The following is a 16,865-nucleotide window of genomic DNA, read 5'->3' on the forward strand; positions in this document are numbered from 1 at the left end:
CTAATGTTAAAATGGCTCAGAAGGTTCGTTTGAAAATCAGAAGAGCATGGTGTCTTTACACTGTCACCACGTCCATATAATAAACTCCACAGGCATGAAAACTGAGAATTCAGTAGACTAGAAGCTGCTGTCGCTCACAGTGAAAGAATTTCGTCAATACGACTTGTACTTTTCATATGGGAACGATTTGTTTCGGCCTGACTTTTCTGTTCATTTTAAGCAGCAAAAGTGAGGTGCATGTCTGTGTCGTGTGTATGGAGCCATTGTCACTATAGCAACCAGGCTCACACCTGCCTGCTTAACGAGCTCTCTCTCACTCTGCCAAGGTTAAACCTAAAAATGTTAGATTGTAGTAAGATTAACTTTTTCAAAAGTACAATAAGACAGATTTGACAGGGTTTTGCCACAGATTAATAGTTTGTCACTAGTTAGTATATGCCAACTAAGTAGAGCATTGTGATTGGCACAAAGGTTTTTCAGATCTGGGCAGTTGGAGTCAGTTGATGACTTCAAAATCATCCTTTCTGACTGGATAATTAAAGCTCTCAGCATCTATCGGTCTGTAGTTAATTTCCCCACCTTTTAACTAACGTTTAACTAACCTAATCTCATTTAATGTCTCTGTTTATAGTCTGTATAGTTTATCTCCCCACGAATACACTCAAAGTAGTCTTAAAATAAAACCCACAAAACAGTTCAAGATTTAATACTTTTTATTTGCTCATTTAATGCCAGTTGCCCTGTTTTTCTGTATGTCACTCATTCGCTTATACTTGGGCAAAAAGGACCAATTTTTACACTAGTATAGTGTATTTTTTCCCTCTATCTCTCTATGTCTGTCACACACAGAGACCAACACACAGACATGTATATGCTCATTATTGCTGTTCAAACTGATGGTCAAATTTCCAAGCACCACCTGAACGCCTCATCTGTTTTTAACCTATCACTGGACCAACTGTCGTCATTCCGCTTTGCTCTCTGCTGTGGTAAGTACAGTACACTCAGTACTGCAGTGTTTTATTTTTATGATGGAAAAAATACATGTTTGACATTTAAACTCACATATCAAGTCCAACAGAGTTAAAAACAATTCAAAGAAGAAAGAAAGAAAAAAGAATAACCTTCGCTATCATTTATATACGTTTATTACGTTTTGCTGTTAGCAGCAGTGCTAACGCTAGCTTCGATGCTAATGCTAGCAACAATGCTAACGCTAGCTATAGTGCTAACACTAGCCTTAGCAGTTGTTAACTGACAAAAATAATATTCCTGTGATATTTCTTGCCGGTCAGTGAGACAAAAGTAAGAAATTAGCTTTATTATTGCCATTGTGGCTCAGTTTTAACAGTAAGAGTGCTAGCGCTAGCAGCATTGCTAGCGCTAGCAGCATTGCTAACGCTAGCTGCAATGCTAACGCTAGCTGCAATGCTAACACTAACTGAAGTGCTAATGCTAGCCGGAATGCTAGCGCTAGCAGCAATGCTAAGGCTAGTAACAGTCTAACAGTAGCCTTACATAAGTGGCAATACTTCAGTTAACTAGTTTGAATTGTAAAATGACTGCTGTATCAGTTGGTGTGCTATATTACTCTATAATTACCCTGCTGACTAGAAGTTCAGTGTATCATGTCGTGTGGGCTTTGTATTTCTGTTAGTCTGATAACACTGTACAGACAACTAACGTATTATTTCTCGTTTCTTTCAGGAACCTGACTGACACTGTGCTTTGCCTGGTAGGTGTGCACATACTGTAAGAGAAGTAGACCAAAATAAAAAAATAATATGACTAATATAAGCTGTAAAGTGATGGGTTCAAACTTTGTGCTAGACCTTTTAAACACAATTTTATAATAAATACACATAAGTGCAGCTTAACAATTGGGCTAAAATATTTTTTTCGTACATTTTTGTAGTCACACTACATGTGATTAATTAATGATTCACTCAATCATATTTGTATTTAAAAATATTATTGCTGAATTTAATTAAATATTTATTCTTTTAAAAAGTGCCCAATTATGCAACTTTTTGCACATGGCAGCCGACAACAGTTTAGCTTGAATATTTGTTTTGTCCTTTTGCAGTAGTCACATTTAGTTCATACAATTACCATGTGATATAATTTTAATAAAATTATTTTTTTTTCTTGTTTTTTGTTCAGAGTGTGTAGAAGAAGAAGAACAAGGACCAGATCTCCAGTCTTCTCTCTCACATCCCAACCCCCCAACCCCTCTATCCTCTGTCCTGCTCCACCTATTGTCTCTGCCTTCTTTCCATCTGTATTTCACTCTGTGGTTTGTGAGAAATTTTGCCAAACCAACAATCCTTTTGCGGTTTGATTTAAAGCCGTGTCTCTCCTGCTCTGTCTGTTCTCTCTGCTAAATTTTCTCTCTACCTGTTTTTCACTCTTGGCTTGCTGCTGAAAAACGCCAAGCCAACAAAGCAATAAAGAGTGCATATTTTGCCTCAACCTATGAACAAACTGAACAAACAAAGAAAAATCTGCGGTTTGATTTAAAGCCGTGTCTCTCCTGCTCTGTCTGTTCTCACTGCTAAATTTTCTCTCTACCTGTTTTTCACTCTTGGCTTGCTGCTGAAAAACGCCAAGCCATTAAAGCAATAAAGAGTGCATATATTGCCTCTACCTGAGAACAAACTGAACAAAGAAAACTAATTCACGGTTTGATTGTGATTTCCCAGCCGTGTCTCTCCTGCTCTGCCTGTTCTCTCTTCTAAATTTTCTCTCTACCTGTTTTTCACTCTTGGCTTGCTGCTGAAAAATGCCAAGCCAATAAAGAGAGTGCATAATATTCTCTCAACTGAAGAACAAACTGTCAAACGAAAGACAACTGTTTAAGACAAATAAAAACTGAAATATAAAAACAAAGACAACATCTCCTGGTGTGTGCCACTCTTATCTTGTGAACATATTTTCTAAAGACTAAGAAACACTTGCAGGTGTGTGAAAATGCCAAGGAAGCAGAAAAAGTCACAAGCTGCAAAACAACGCTGGAAAAAGTTTCATGAGTTTCACAAAGTACCAGCATGTGAACAAGCTGAGTTTGATTTTCCTCAGAGCTCTGCAGAAGACAGTGTGTCTACAAAGACCAATTCTGACAGTGTCAAACAGGCAGGTCAACATGTTCCTGCACATGTACAACAGGTATCTTATGCTGATGCTGTAAAGAGTGGACTGCAGCATAAAGTTAATGAACAACATGAGGTGTCAAGTGCCCCACAGGTGGGTTATGCTGACTTTTTGAAAAGAGGCTGTCACAGTGATGTGGCAGGACCATCTCATGCAGAAAGAGTGAACCTTGAAAACCAGCCCTCTATTACACTTGTCTGTGCATCTCACAGCCAGGCACATCCTAAATATGGAGACTCCAGAAACAAGCAGTGCACATGCAACTCACTCACATTTCTTGCATTCCTTCATGAGAATGAAAACATGACTACAGCTGACCTTAATCTGGTCTTGGATAAAGGTGATGTGATGTACAAAGAGGCCAAGAAAAGATTTCCTAAAAATATTCATTTGGCAACCGATGAGCTGCCAGACAAAGTTGATGCTCGCTGGTCTATGTATGATGTCGACATGACACAGCCTTCCCGGTATGGGACATTTGAAGAACCTCCAGAGGAAGCAGTAGATACCTTTCTCAGCTTAGAAGCAGGACTGAGCTGCCTGTTGTCAGATGTGCAGTATGCCTTATTGATTATGAGTGGATTGTGTATCGCAGTGTTCAGATCCACATCAGGCAAATATGGTTTCTTTGATCCACACTCCAGAACACCCAGTGGTCTTCCTCTATTACTACAGTCACGTAATCGTGGTACAGCAGTGATGCTGAAATTCACACTCCTCAGTGACATGATTAAGAGGATCCAAGATTCTTATGAAATGATGGAGATATCACCCTCTTGTAACTATGAACTGAAGCCTGTGCAGTTCTACAGTATGAGCACAGTCAACCTGAGTGATACTATCACAGACACAGTCTGCAGACCAACAGCTGCCACTGCTGTGGCATCTACTCACTCTGATACAACTGTTGATGAAGCAAACTCCTCTACTCCAAGGAGAAACACAACGACTGATCTGACTGAGAACATCTTTTGTCAAATGTCCATTTGTACGCCACCGGTGAAACAAAAAGAAGTTCACGTGACTCAGTTCACATCATATGAAGATCAGAATGAACCTCCTAATATACCAACTGAAGAACTATGCAGTGAATTAAGTTTCCTTCCATCAAGTGATGCTTTTTCATGTCAATCAAATGCTGCCATAACAAATGTTGCTGCCTGTGACCTTTCTGATATAGTTTTACAAAAACTGAAAAGAGTTAATAAACAACAAAGGCACAAAATGAAAAGAAGATTAATGGCATCAGAGAAACCCAGAAATCAGAGAAAAGAAAACCAAAAAAGGAGAGAACAACAAAAGTATGCTTCAAATAAAGATTACAAAGAAAAGAAAAAATCTTGCACAAGCGAGACATATAAAAACAATCCTGAAGTTAGACAAAAACAACAACAGTATATGAAAAGACGTTACTGTGAAAATGATGAATTCAGAAAGAAACAAAAACAATATGTTAAAAAACGTTTTTCTGAGAATGCTACAGTTAGAAAGAAACAACAACAATATATTAAAAGACGCTACTGTGAGAACGATGAATTCAGAAAGAAACAACAACAATATATTAAAAGACGCTACTGTGAGAACGATGAATTCAGAAAGAAACAACAACAATATATTAAAAGACGCTACTGTGACAATGCTGACTTTAGACAAAAACAAAAAAACTATATAACTAAAAGGTATCAAGAAAACCCTGAATTCAGAGAGAGACAGAGATCTCGAGTGACTCAGCGTTATGCACGTGACAATGCATTCAGAGTAAGACACAGACAACTAATGAAACAACTAATGCGAGACAGGTATCAAAGTAATCTTGCATTCAGGATTATGCACAACATGAGATGTGCAATGAAAATAAAAAGGAAATACAGATGGGTGAACAGACAAACCCAAGAGAGTGACAACAGTGTGATCAACGAGGCCATATCTGTGTTCAAATCACAAATCAAAGCTGGACCATCATACCCATGTACTGTATGCTTCAAGGCTTCATTTCCAAACCAAGTGCGACCCTGCACAAGGTCAAAGTATGTCAAAAACCCACATGTAGTTGCAACATGTTTGACAGGAAAGTTTGTTCATGTTTGTGATGAAAACTGCAGAAATGAGCAGTGCAAAGTGCCTGATGAGAGAAAGAGAGAGTGGATATGTCACACCTGCCACGATCATCTTAAAAATGGATCCATGCCAGCACTTGCTGTTGCCAATAAGTTGGATCTTGCTGATATTCCAGCTGAACTTTCTGATCTCAACATACTGGAGAGACATCTCATAGCCAAGTGCATACCATTTGCCAAGATCATTCCTCTTCCCAAAGGCAGACAAAGAGCAATTAGAGGAAATGTGGTCTGTGTCCCATCAGAGGTACAGGAAACTGTTGAAACACTACCTCGACTGAGAATTAATTCTCAGGTGATCAGAGTAAAATTGAAGAGACGCTTGTCTTACAAAGGTCATCAGCTGTTTCAGACTGTAAGCTGGTCTAAACTTGTGCAAGCACTGCATAAACTCAAGCAGATTCATCCACAGTATAAGGATGTGAGCATCAGAGATGATGCTGAGCTGTGTGATCCAACTCTTCCTGATGAAGATGATGAGGATGATGATGATGAAAACATGAATGAGGACGATTATGATGAGGCTGATTTAATGGAAATTGACAGCTGTGAGAAAAATGCACTGAGTGAAGCACAAAATATAAATGAACAGGACATTGACATGTTACCCTGTGATGGTGAACAATCGCATGAACAGATGAGAGATGATTCAGAGCAAGCAGATGGACTGACTAATGGTGGTTTTGCACTCGAGTCCTGTTTGCAGCCCCCTGATGTGGCTGAGGAGATATTATGTTTCAGTGAAGGAATCTACTCTGTTGCTCCTGCAGAGAGAAACAATCCAATAAGTTTTTTCAAAACACCTAAACTGGAGGCCATGGCCTTCCCTGTGCAGTTTCCTACAGGCCAAAACACACTTGATGAAAGAAGGCTGATCAAAGTATCCCCCAGTGGGTATTTCAAATCAAGACTTTTCTGCATTGATGATCGTTTTGCCAAAGACACAAACTATTTATTCTTTGCACAGTTTGTGACTGAAATACACTTGGCTACATCCAGCATGACAGTACAGTTAAGGAAGGCAAAGCCTCTGACCAGAGATGGTAGAAAAATAACCTCAGGCATGTTACAAGATAAACATGAGGTGGAGAAACTGGTGCGAAATAAAGATGCAGTGAGATTCATGCAGCCTCTGAGAGGAACCCCAGCCTATTGGGAGAAAACAACAAGAGATCTTTTTGCCATGATCAGACAGTTGGGAACTCCCACGTTCTTTTGCACATTTTCAGCTGCTGAAATGCGCTGGCCTGAAGTGATCGAGGCAATAACAAGGCAGCAAGGTGAACAAGTGAATTTTGAAGGACTCGACTGGTCAGCAAAGTGTGACATCCTGAGAAGCAATCCTGTCACAACAATGCGCATGTTTGACAAGAGAGTTGAAGCATTATTCAGAGATTTACTCTTATCTCCCGCAGAGCCACTTGGCAAAGTCATTGACTACTTTTACAGAGTTGAGTTTCAGCACAGAGGAAGCCCACACATACACTGCCTCCTGTGGGTAGAAGGTGCTCCTGTGTTTGAGGAGGATGATGAGCAAACTGTTCTTGATTTTATAAACAAATACATCACAGCTCAGCTGCCTGATCCACATAAACAACCTGAACTGTACAAAAAAGTAACAGAAGTGCAAAAACACAGTAAGAACCACACAAAGACGTGCTTTAGGAGTTTAAGCTCCGGGTGCCGTTTTGGTTTTCCCAAACCACCCTGCAATGAGACAATGATCACAAGACCCAGTGAGGATGATGCACTGGAAGTAGAAACGGCAAAGAACAAGCTCAGACCACTGAACCAGCTGCTGAATGAACCTGAAACTGCTTCCATGAGTTTAGAGCAGCTCTTGGAAAGATGCAAGTTGACACATGCAGAATATGAGAGATACCTGAATAAAATGAACATGAGGAGTACGATCATACTAAAGCGTGATCCAAAAGACTCTTGGATAAACGGCTATAATCCACATCTGCTTGAAGCCTGGAACAGTAATATCGACATAAGCTTTGTTTTAGATGCTTTTGGTGCTGCAAATTATTTAATGAAATATATATCAAAAAAAGAGGGCGGGCTATCTGAGTACCTGAAAACTGTCATTGAGAACTCCCATAAGGACAGTGTAAATGAGTGCGATGAAATGAGAGCCGTCATGCAGGCATATTCAAAGAAGCGAGAGATCAGTGCACAGGAGTGTGTTGCTCGTGCATGTGGTCTTCACATGAAGCAATGCTCACGTGCTGTAATATTCATTCCAACTGATGATAATCCTGTGAAAATGAGTCGTCCCCTGTCAGTTCTGGACAACACAACACCTGAGTCTTCCAATGTTTGGATGACATCTTTGAATGACAAATACAAAGCCAGACCTGAAACACCAGAGTATGAGGAGATGTGCATGGCAGACTTTGCTGCTACTTGCAGGATTGTCTATGGCCAACAGAAAAAAGGTAAAGATGTTTTGCCCCTTCTCAATGAGATGGGGTTTGTGCAAAGGCGCAAAAACAATAAGCCTGCTATCATCAGATTTCACCGCTGCTCACAAGAAAAACATCCAGAGCAATATTACGGAAGACTGCTTAAACTGTACCTTCCTCATCGTTCAGACCACGAACTGAAAACACCATCGTTGCCAACCTATCAGGCTTTCTATGGTGCTGGCTGTGTACAGCTGCCAGGTACTGACCGTCTTGAGTACGTGCAACACATTGTCAAAAGAAACAGAGAAAAATATGAGAAAAACAGTGAGGAGATCGAGAGCGCTGTTGAGGAATATGAGCAGAACAGAGGTGTGACTGACGAATGGTGTAATCTGGCACCTGAATCAGATCTCGTAAGGTTGCCACTTGTTGAACAAGAAAGAGAGCGAGACAATGAAAATGAACAGGAAGATGTGCCCGACTACAGCCGTCAGGCTGATGCTTCAACAGAAGTCAGAGCCATCAGGGAACCCCCTGCTATTGATCCCACATTGTTACGTCAGATGTTTCAGAATCTGAACAAGAAGCAAGCCTGCATATTTTATGCAGTTAGAGACTGGTGCATTAAAAGAGTCTGTGCTCTAAATCCAGAGCAGTTTTTCTTTTATATTAATGGTGGTGCTGGAACAGGAAAATCACATCTTATCAAATGCATCTACTCAGAAGCATCTAAGATACTGAGCAAAGTGCCCAGATATGCAGACGACGTTGACATATCAAAACCCACTGTCCTGTTAACTGCTTTCACTGGGACTGCAGCTTTTAACATTTCTGGAACAACACTGCATTCTCTTCTCAAGCTGCCTAGAAGCTTAAAACCTCCCATTCAGGGACTTGGCAATCAGCTGGATGAAGTCAGATCAGAACTTTTGAATGCTGAAATAATCGTCATTGACGAAGTGTCTATGGTGTCAAGACATCTGTTTGCATATGTAGATGCAAGACTCAAACAGATCAAAGGGACTCGGAGACCCTTTGGAGGCATGTCAGTCATTGCTGTCGGAGACTTCTATCAGCTACCCCCAGTGCGACAGTCTAAACCTCTCTGTGTGCACGACCCGTCCGAGATCGACCTGTGGCGGGAGCATTTTCAGATGATCACTCTGACTGAGATTATGCGTCAGAAAGATGATGTTGTCTTTGCAGAGATGCTGAACAGAATTCGTGTGAAAGGAAAGTTGGATGAGCTTTGCGAAGCAGATAGAAATTTGTTGTCACAGGCCATAACTGAACCAGCCCTTTGTCCAACTGATGCGTTGCACATTTTTGCAACTAATAAAGAAGTGGATGCACACAACTCTGCAACACTGGCTCTGCTCCACACTCATATCATTGACATCCATGCAGATGATTATAGAAAAGATCCTAGAACTGGCAGAATGGCACTTCAAGACAGACCATTGAAAGGAGGTAAAAACGAGTTACCAGACACACTGAAAGTTGCAGAAGGAGCTCGTGTCATGCTCACCAGAAACATTGACATACAAAATGGTTTGGTTAATGGAGCTTTTGGAATACTACTTAGAGTAGTTCACTCTGAAAACGACCAACACATCATCAAGCTTGGACTTAAAATGGATAATGAGACATCTGGAAAGAATAACCGCACACCAGCAGACGACATGGTGTACATTGAGAGAGCAGAGGAGAATCTGAAGCAGAAAGGAGTGGTACGAAGACAGTTCCCAGTGAAGCTGGCCTTTGCATGTACAATACATAAGGTACAGGGTATGACAACTACATCAGCTGTTGTCTCTCTTAAGAGCATTTTTGAGCCCGGCATGGCCTACGTAGCTGTCAGTAGAGTGACGTCTCTCAGTGGACTGTATCTTCTTGATATGGAGGAGAAAAAAATATTCACCAACCCAGAAATCACTGCAGCGCTTGAGAACATGAGACAAGCCAACCTTGATGACATGATGCCTCTTCTACACGTGAGGCAAACACTGAGCAGGTCAGAGGTTTTCACCATTGTTCATCATAATACAGAGGGACTGCCAGCTCACATTAATGACATCAAAAGTCACCATGAATTGTGTCTAGCAGATGTTTTGTGCCTAACAGAAACACACCTGCGGGGCTCTTTTGTCGCAGAGAGTCTCCACTTGGAAAATTACAATTTGTTCAAACGCAACAGACACCTGTCCTACACAAACTTTCCCCAGATGGCAAACAGAAGTGGTGGTGGAGTTGCTGTTTATGTGAAAAGTGACATTCAAGTGCATGAAAAACAGTACATCCATAATGTAACTGACCTTGAATTTCTGGCTTTAAAGGTTGAAGCACCAGTCAGTGCTCTGATTGCAGTTGTATACAGACCTCCAGACTACACTCTGAGGCCATTCCTGAAAAACCTGGTAAGCCTATTAGACTCATTGGAGATCATGGACTGTCATCCCATCATAGTTTGTGGTGATTTTAATGAGAATGTTTTATCCAGTGCAAACAAACCAATCCTGGAGCTGTTTGAGTCTAGGGGATACGCACAGGTCATCACTGCCCCTACCACAGAGAAGAACACACTGCTTGACCTAATTTTCATTTCTCAGTCAGATCGATGTCTCCATTCTGGAGTCATGAAGACCTACCATAGTTACCATGACCCAGTATACTGTGTATTGTCCTGTGATGATTCATGATCTAGATCTTTGAATACAGTAAGTAATATCTATATTTTTGAATGACTTAAGAAAGTAGAGCGATGCTTGAACTCCAGAAAGAAGTCCAGACGCTTTTCTTTGCAAGCTCCTTTGACTACGATGACCTGGATGACTGAGAACCTTCACAGACATAAAGTAGAGCGATATTTAAAAGTTGACGCCCTGCATTGCAGTATAATGTTTGAATTGTTTACATAAAATACAATTACATGAATTAAGTAATGATATCAGTAAAAGATGTCAATTTTATTTATTACAGAAAATCTAAAATTCACTAACAGTAACCTATAAATGTCAGAAAAATCAAATATAGCAGTTTAAAATGAATAGTGTAGGCATATCCTCTCTGCAGCCAGGCTTCAACATCCTGCCAGGCTGCCCCAGTCTCACTGTGGCTGGGAGGGAGGGAGGGTGGACCAGAGGATTGCCTACACAACACATAAATGTTCAACAGCTTCTTCATTGTTTCTGAGAGAACAATAATGACTAAAGGTTGCTATTTAAAAAAACAAACAAACAAACAAACAAACCTAATTACAGCAATAATGACAGTTAAGCCACTTTATGTGTGCCTCTATTTTGAAATACTATTTACAAAAATGTTATTATTTTGGTTCGTTATAAACTTTAAACTTTTTCAAAAGTATACGATTATATTTTTGGACCAATTTTACTATGAAACATAAATTTTTATGAGCTTTTATCATGTTTCTGGCCAGTGCAATCATCAGGGTGGGTCTGGGTTGATAACTGCACATTTCTGGCCAGAAATGTTTCAGCAGTGTTACATATGTAGTGCATATGTTACACTTGCTTTCTGTTACCAGCTGATACCCTACATTTGTATAGACATTGGATGGTGTGAGGTTGGGGAGTTGAGTGGGAGGGGGGGGGGGGGGGGGGGGAGGGTACGGTGGGAGTTGAGGGGGGGGGGGTTTCCTTTCCTGTTAGGTTTCCTTTTTTTTTCTCTTTTTTTTTTTTAAGCAAGACACAGTCCTCCTGTGTCTTCTCCAAGCTTCACATGTAAAATCCAACAATGTGAAGCACATAGCAGCCAGAAACTGTAATGCCACAGATCAGAGAAACTTCATCATCACCATCTTCATCGCCATACGATCAGAGCGTGAGACTTCACATCTGGAGCACAGGAGAGATTCTGTGATAAGTCCTCCTTCTAGCTTGTCCCACAAGCAGTCGGTGAGATTTACTCACAACAAAAAGGGTTAATGACATAATTTCCATGAAAACATGTATTCATTCTTTGTAAAGTGTTTAAATTGTGTTTTCACTTGACCTTAGGAGTGTTAGAGTGTATTGTAATGTCTGTACTCAGGTGTTTCCCTCTGTGATCCATCCCCATCAGAGCTGAGACACTCAGGACTGAACAGACGGCACAGTTTCTGTGACTGAGCCTCCAAAACACCTTCTTTGAAACCACTCATGATAGAAGGGCTTCATATTTGCAGCAGCACTACTACAGGTATTCAGTTTATTACAGGATGTGTTTGTTTCTTAGGACCAGCTCTGAGTGCACACTACCTAACATATACACCTTTCTGTTCATTACAAACCCACTACTCTGGATCATATGGCCAGTTGGCAGGAATGTTGCTGCAGGAAAACATCCCTGGAGATCACCATCATTGTCAGACTGACTGTGCCTCCTCTGTGCAGTGTCAAGATCCTCCCTAAATGAGTGTGTAAGTTAACATTTTCATTATTTTATTCCCTTTGACAAGACAAGTATCACTGATATTTACATTTACAACTACATATTCCTGTTTTCTGCTCTTCTTTTAAAGTCCTCAGCTATCCTGCTTCTGTGCTGCTTGCCACACATCAAACACTGGCCGGATGACAGGGAGGATCCACTCTGAAGTCACTGGACATGATGAGGATCATATGGGACTTTATAGTTTCACAGAAACGATGTGCTCTGTGATTACAGGTTTTAAATGGACATAATGACTGCCTCTCTCTGATCAACAGGCTAAAGGATTGTTGTCATTGTTAGTGCTCTGTACAATGTATGCTTATTTAGTATTTCATCACAGAGCAAACCTTTTTTTCTTTAACATATTTTTATTTTTTTATTTGTGGGGATAGGTTAATTGATTAATCCAAATTGTCACTAGGTGTGAATGTGCGAGTGAATGTGAGTGTGAATGGTTGTCTGTCCCTGTGTGTTGGCCCTGTGACAGACTGGCGACCTGTCCAGGGTGTACCCCGCCTTTCGCCCTATGACAGCTGGGATAGGCTCCAGCGCCCCCCGCGACCCTGGAAAGGATAAGCGGAAGCGAATGGATGGATGGATGGATATTTTTATTTTGTTCTAATGTTGAATTAACTGTAGGGATTTTTTTAAGTGGGCACTCGGGATGTCATATGACCAGAAATGTGGTAACTGGAATTCAACAGTATGGAAGAAAAAATCTGCTAAGAACAAAACACACACAAAACCCCCCAAGAAAATTCAAATTCATTCCATGTAATCCAATCTAAAACATTTTAAACTGCTGAACAGCAACACAAACAGCGTTAAAAAACAGTGTTAACAGAATGATTATGATGATTTTGTACCAAAGTTTCAGGTCACATGGCACACCTAGTGTGTAGTGTGGGGTATCAGCTGGTAAGTATAGTTTTTTTTTTTCATATTTGTGTCCTTAGAGTTCAGATAGATAAAGCCTTGTGTATAATAATTAGTCATAACCACAACTCAAAGTCAGGGACTAACTAATTTTGGGACTTTGTGTCTGAGCCCAGGTTAAAACAATGTGTAAAAAAGCATTTAGTGGCATGGCTGAACAATGCTGTATTGATACTTATTTATCCATGTTCACAAAAAGGACTAATGTGTTTATTTGATTATTTGCATGTGTTAAACTGTGTCACCACCTTACGCTTTCATTTGACTTTACTCAAAAATCTCTATACAGTTCTCTTTTACCACTGTGTGGACTCTGTTTACATTAAAACATAAAGAAGAATGAGTAATAAAAAGATGTGTAGACAGATTAAGTAGACCGATAGAAACAGCTGTTCAGCCATGTTCTAAGAAACCAACACAATTTAAAGGTTCAGGATTGTGGTTTTAAAAGTTGAATTTTCATGTATTTCATATCTTGCTTATTATTTTTTATTTAGTTATTTAATTTAGTTATTTTTATTTATTCTACTAGTCCTTTTCAGAAAGAAGCTGTAAAATATGACTTAAGATTTTTATGTTATTTTCTATGACATACAAAACAAATTGATGTATGTAATACTATTAAACATGATATACACATGTGTATATGTCTGAAAAACATTATGCTGTATATTAAAGTTTGTATTTTCTCCAGAATTTTTGTTCATCTTTTAAGTTCATTTCAATTAGAAGAATTTGAACTTTTAATATTCATTCAGAGGTTTTCTGACTCTAAATTTTCTTTTGTCATTACTCATCTTTTTATTATTTACATTTTAAACATGTTTAGCTTTTTTCCAACTTCTTCTGTGTGAACATCAGCTTTCAAAAGTTCTGCACTTTTGTTTTCAGGTGAAAATTTCTGTATTTTCCAGCTCATTCGGAATTTTTAACTTAACATTCAGCAATTAATTCATTTCAGTGCATACATTCAGATTCAAGCATTCACACTGCAGTTTCTTCAGAAAATGCACTTTCTAGTTATTATTATATTTTATCTATTCCGTACGTTTTTTGTAATCCTACTCCTTCAAAACCGTTCAACTTAGAAAAACCATTCAAACACCGTTAGATTCCTATTCTTTTGGACAACACTGCTTCTATTTTTCATATTTTTAACATTTATATTTTTAATTTTATTCAACTTTATTCAACAAAAATTTATAATGTATTTCAATGGGGAGACCCTTCAAATCCTCATTCAACTTACTCATTTTTAAACTCTTACTACTTCCACATACATTGACATAGAGCCACCATTCAAACTTTAAAACGAAGACAAGACATTCAACTATTCAACTTGTATTTATCTTTTCAATATCTATTATACTTTTTCTTCAGTTCCAGTTTAAGTTTCATGATGTTTTTTCACCCGTTTCAGAGTTTATAATGGGTGTGTATGGGACGGAATGTTGGGGCTAGAGTGAGGCAGCTCAACTGCTAGAGTGAGAGGAGCAAAAAAATTAATCTTAAAATCTTTTTTAAAACTGCTGCTGTGTCCGCAGCGTTTGCTCTACAGGTATGATTTTACCCTCAAAACGTAGCCATGGCTGTCCTCTTTCATCCAATGTGTTTACTATTGTCCTAGGTGTTATGGTTCTTTCGTAAATGTCACCAATGCACAGCCTCCTCCCTCCAACTCTTCCATAGACTCTAATGTTAAAATGGCTCAGAAGGTTCGTTTGAAAATCAGAAGAGCATGGTGTCTTTCCACTGTCACCACGTCCATATAATAAGCTCCACAGGCATGAAAACTGAGAATTAGGTAGACTAGACATTGCTGTCGCTCACGGTGAAAGAATTTTGTCAATACGACTTTTACTTTTCATTTGGGAGCGATTTGTTTCGGCCTGACTTTTCTGTTCATTTTAAGCAGCAAAAGTGAGGTGCATGTCTGTGTGCGTGTGTATGGAGCCATTGGGTGCAGTCACTATAGCAACCAGGCTCACACCTGCCTGCTTAACGAGCTCTCTCTGCCACTGTACCAAGATTCATCTTAAACACTTCTCTTTCAACTGCTGCTGTGTCCACAGTGTTAAAGCCATCATTTTACCCTCAAAACGTCGCCATCGTTGTTCTTTTTCCAACATCTTGTCTTTCAAAGCTCAGAGATGTAAACTTTTTAAACTGTGTGGGTCCAAGTGGAGGGATCACATTTTAGTCATTCAGTGATTCAAAGAATATGACCTTTTAATATTCTTTCAGATGTTTTCTGACTCTAAATGTTCTTTTCTCATTTCTTAGGTTTTTCTAATTTACAATTAAAACATTTTCAGCTTTTTTCCAACTTCTTCTTCTGTGTAACCTTCAGCTTTTAGCAGTTCAGCACTTTTGTTTTCAGGTTAAATTCGGTTTTTTTTTTTATCTCATTCAAGATTTTTAACTTAAATTCAGTAATTAATTCATTTCAGTGCATACATTCAGATTCAAGCATTCACACTGCAGTTTCTTCAGAAAATGCACTTTCTAGTTTTTATTGTTCTTCCTTCAATTCTCTTATTTCTTCTCTCCACACCTTACACTTAATGCTAATGTTTTAACAAGAACACTCAGTATCTTTGGTAAAGACACTGAAAATGTTTGATTTCCACTTGTAGAAACATAATATCAAAAATGTGCCTCTGTGGAGCTATTGCGTGCATGTTAGGTTAAATATTCCTGTCTAAGTGAATGTAATTTATTAGCTCACAGACATATCTGAGAGCTAATAAACATGGCTATTAGCTCTCAGATATGTCTGTGTGTAGGTGTTTGCATTAACACCCTTCTCTCTAAAATTCTGATTTACAAGAACTTTCAGGAGAAAGAAATTCTGATGGTTAATGTTTTTTCTCTGCTGGCTAAAGATGATCATTATATTTTGTACATCTCAGCAAACATACCCAGTTGAGCATGGGGTACGTTTCCTCTATATACAGGCATACTGTGTGCACACTCTACTCATATTCTGTGTGTAGTGTGTTTGCAGTTTATAGGTCAGTTTCCCTATTTTGACCTCAGTGCTTGTTTGGAAAACCTCTCAGCTATGAGGGAGAACCCCTGCTCAGTGTAGCAACACATGACTGGGGTACAACTTTGCCAGTCAGCCAGTCATGGTAGCTACTTTTTTTTTCATTTTTAGAGTGGGGTGGTGAGGCTGTCTGTGGAGTGTAACTGATCAACATTTTCTTTGTGGAGTCTTAAACAGGAGTTTAACCCTCATCCAAATGAAAAGACTGATTAAAAATGATCTATAAGCAAGACGCAGGCTCACCAAGTCTGTTTCGACTTGTGTTTAAAGTGCGGAGTTCAAACTATATACCAGTTTTTAATCCTAACAGTGCATTTATATGAATCAAACTGTCAAAAAAATCCACATAAGTCCTAAACCATAAAAAATATGCTGAAGTCTAAAAAGTAACCATTCTTATGTTGTCTATGTTGTGGATAGATCTTACTGTAAATAACACAGAAGCTTTTTAGATATTTTATGATGCGATAATGATACTGTTAACGTATGTAAGATAGTTGTAACCCACATTAAATTAGGGTACCACTTTAAGGAGTGATAAATGTGCTCTTCTGACCCTGTCTGTTGACAGGTCAGGTTTTTTTGTATGCTGAATTGTTCCTGAGGTGGATTCCTCCAGTGAAAAAGATGGCGAGCCTTCCCACCTGGACTTAGAAAAACTGAGATTTGCTTCTTTTCCACTTGATGATCTCCTACACCTTGCGGTGTGGTATGACCACTGGTGGTGGTCAGAGGGCCCGGTGGCGCCAGTGTTCGGCAGCCTCGCCT

The 16,865-nt window shown here is 39.3% G+C and overlaps 3 long non-coding RNA genes across 3 annotated transcripts in view; 2 read left to right on the top strand and 1 right to left on the bottom strand.

The window, feature by feature from the left end:
- LOC309688180 overlaps window positions 1–14,022 on the bottom strand; it is a 143,307-nt gene extending 129,285 nt beyond the window's left edge. Inside the window, exon 1 of the long non-coding RNA XR_014270975.1 lies at window positions 13,987–14,022. This is a non-coding gene — a long non-coding RNA (uncharacterized lncRNA). The remainder of the gene's footprint in view (window positions 1–13,986) is intronic.
- Window positions 334–2,927, top strand: LOC309713601. The gene is made up of 3 exons (XR_014278615.1): window positions 334–558; window positions 850–1,735; window positions 2,164–2,927. It is a non-coding gene; the product is annotated as an uncharacterized lncRNA (long non-coding RNA).
- LOC309688190 lies at window positions 10,024–14,031 on the top strand. The gene is made up of 4 exons (XR_014270980.1): window positions 10,024–10,095; window positions 11,762–11,878; window positions 11,995–12,098; window positions 12,201–14,031. It is a non-coding gene; the product is annotated as an uncharacterized lncRNA (long non-coding RNA).
- The last annotated feature ends 2,834 nt before the right edge of the window (window positions 14,032–16,865 follow it).

The sequence above is a fragment of the Aulonocara stuartgranti genome, assembly GCF_965226115.1.
Source record: "Aulonocara stuartgranti genome assembly, chromosome: 2".
NCBI lineage: Eukaryota > Metazoa > Chordata > Actinopteri > Cichliformes > Cichlidae > Aulonocara > Aulonocara stuartgranti.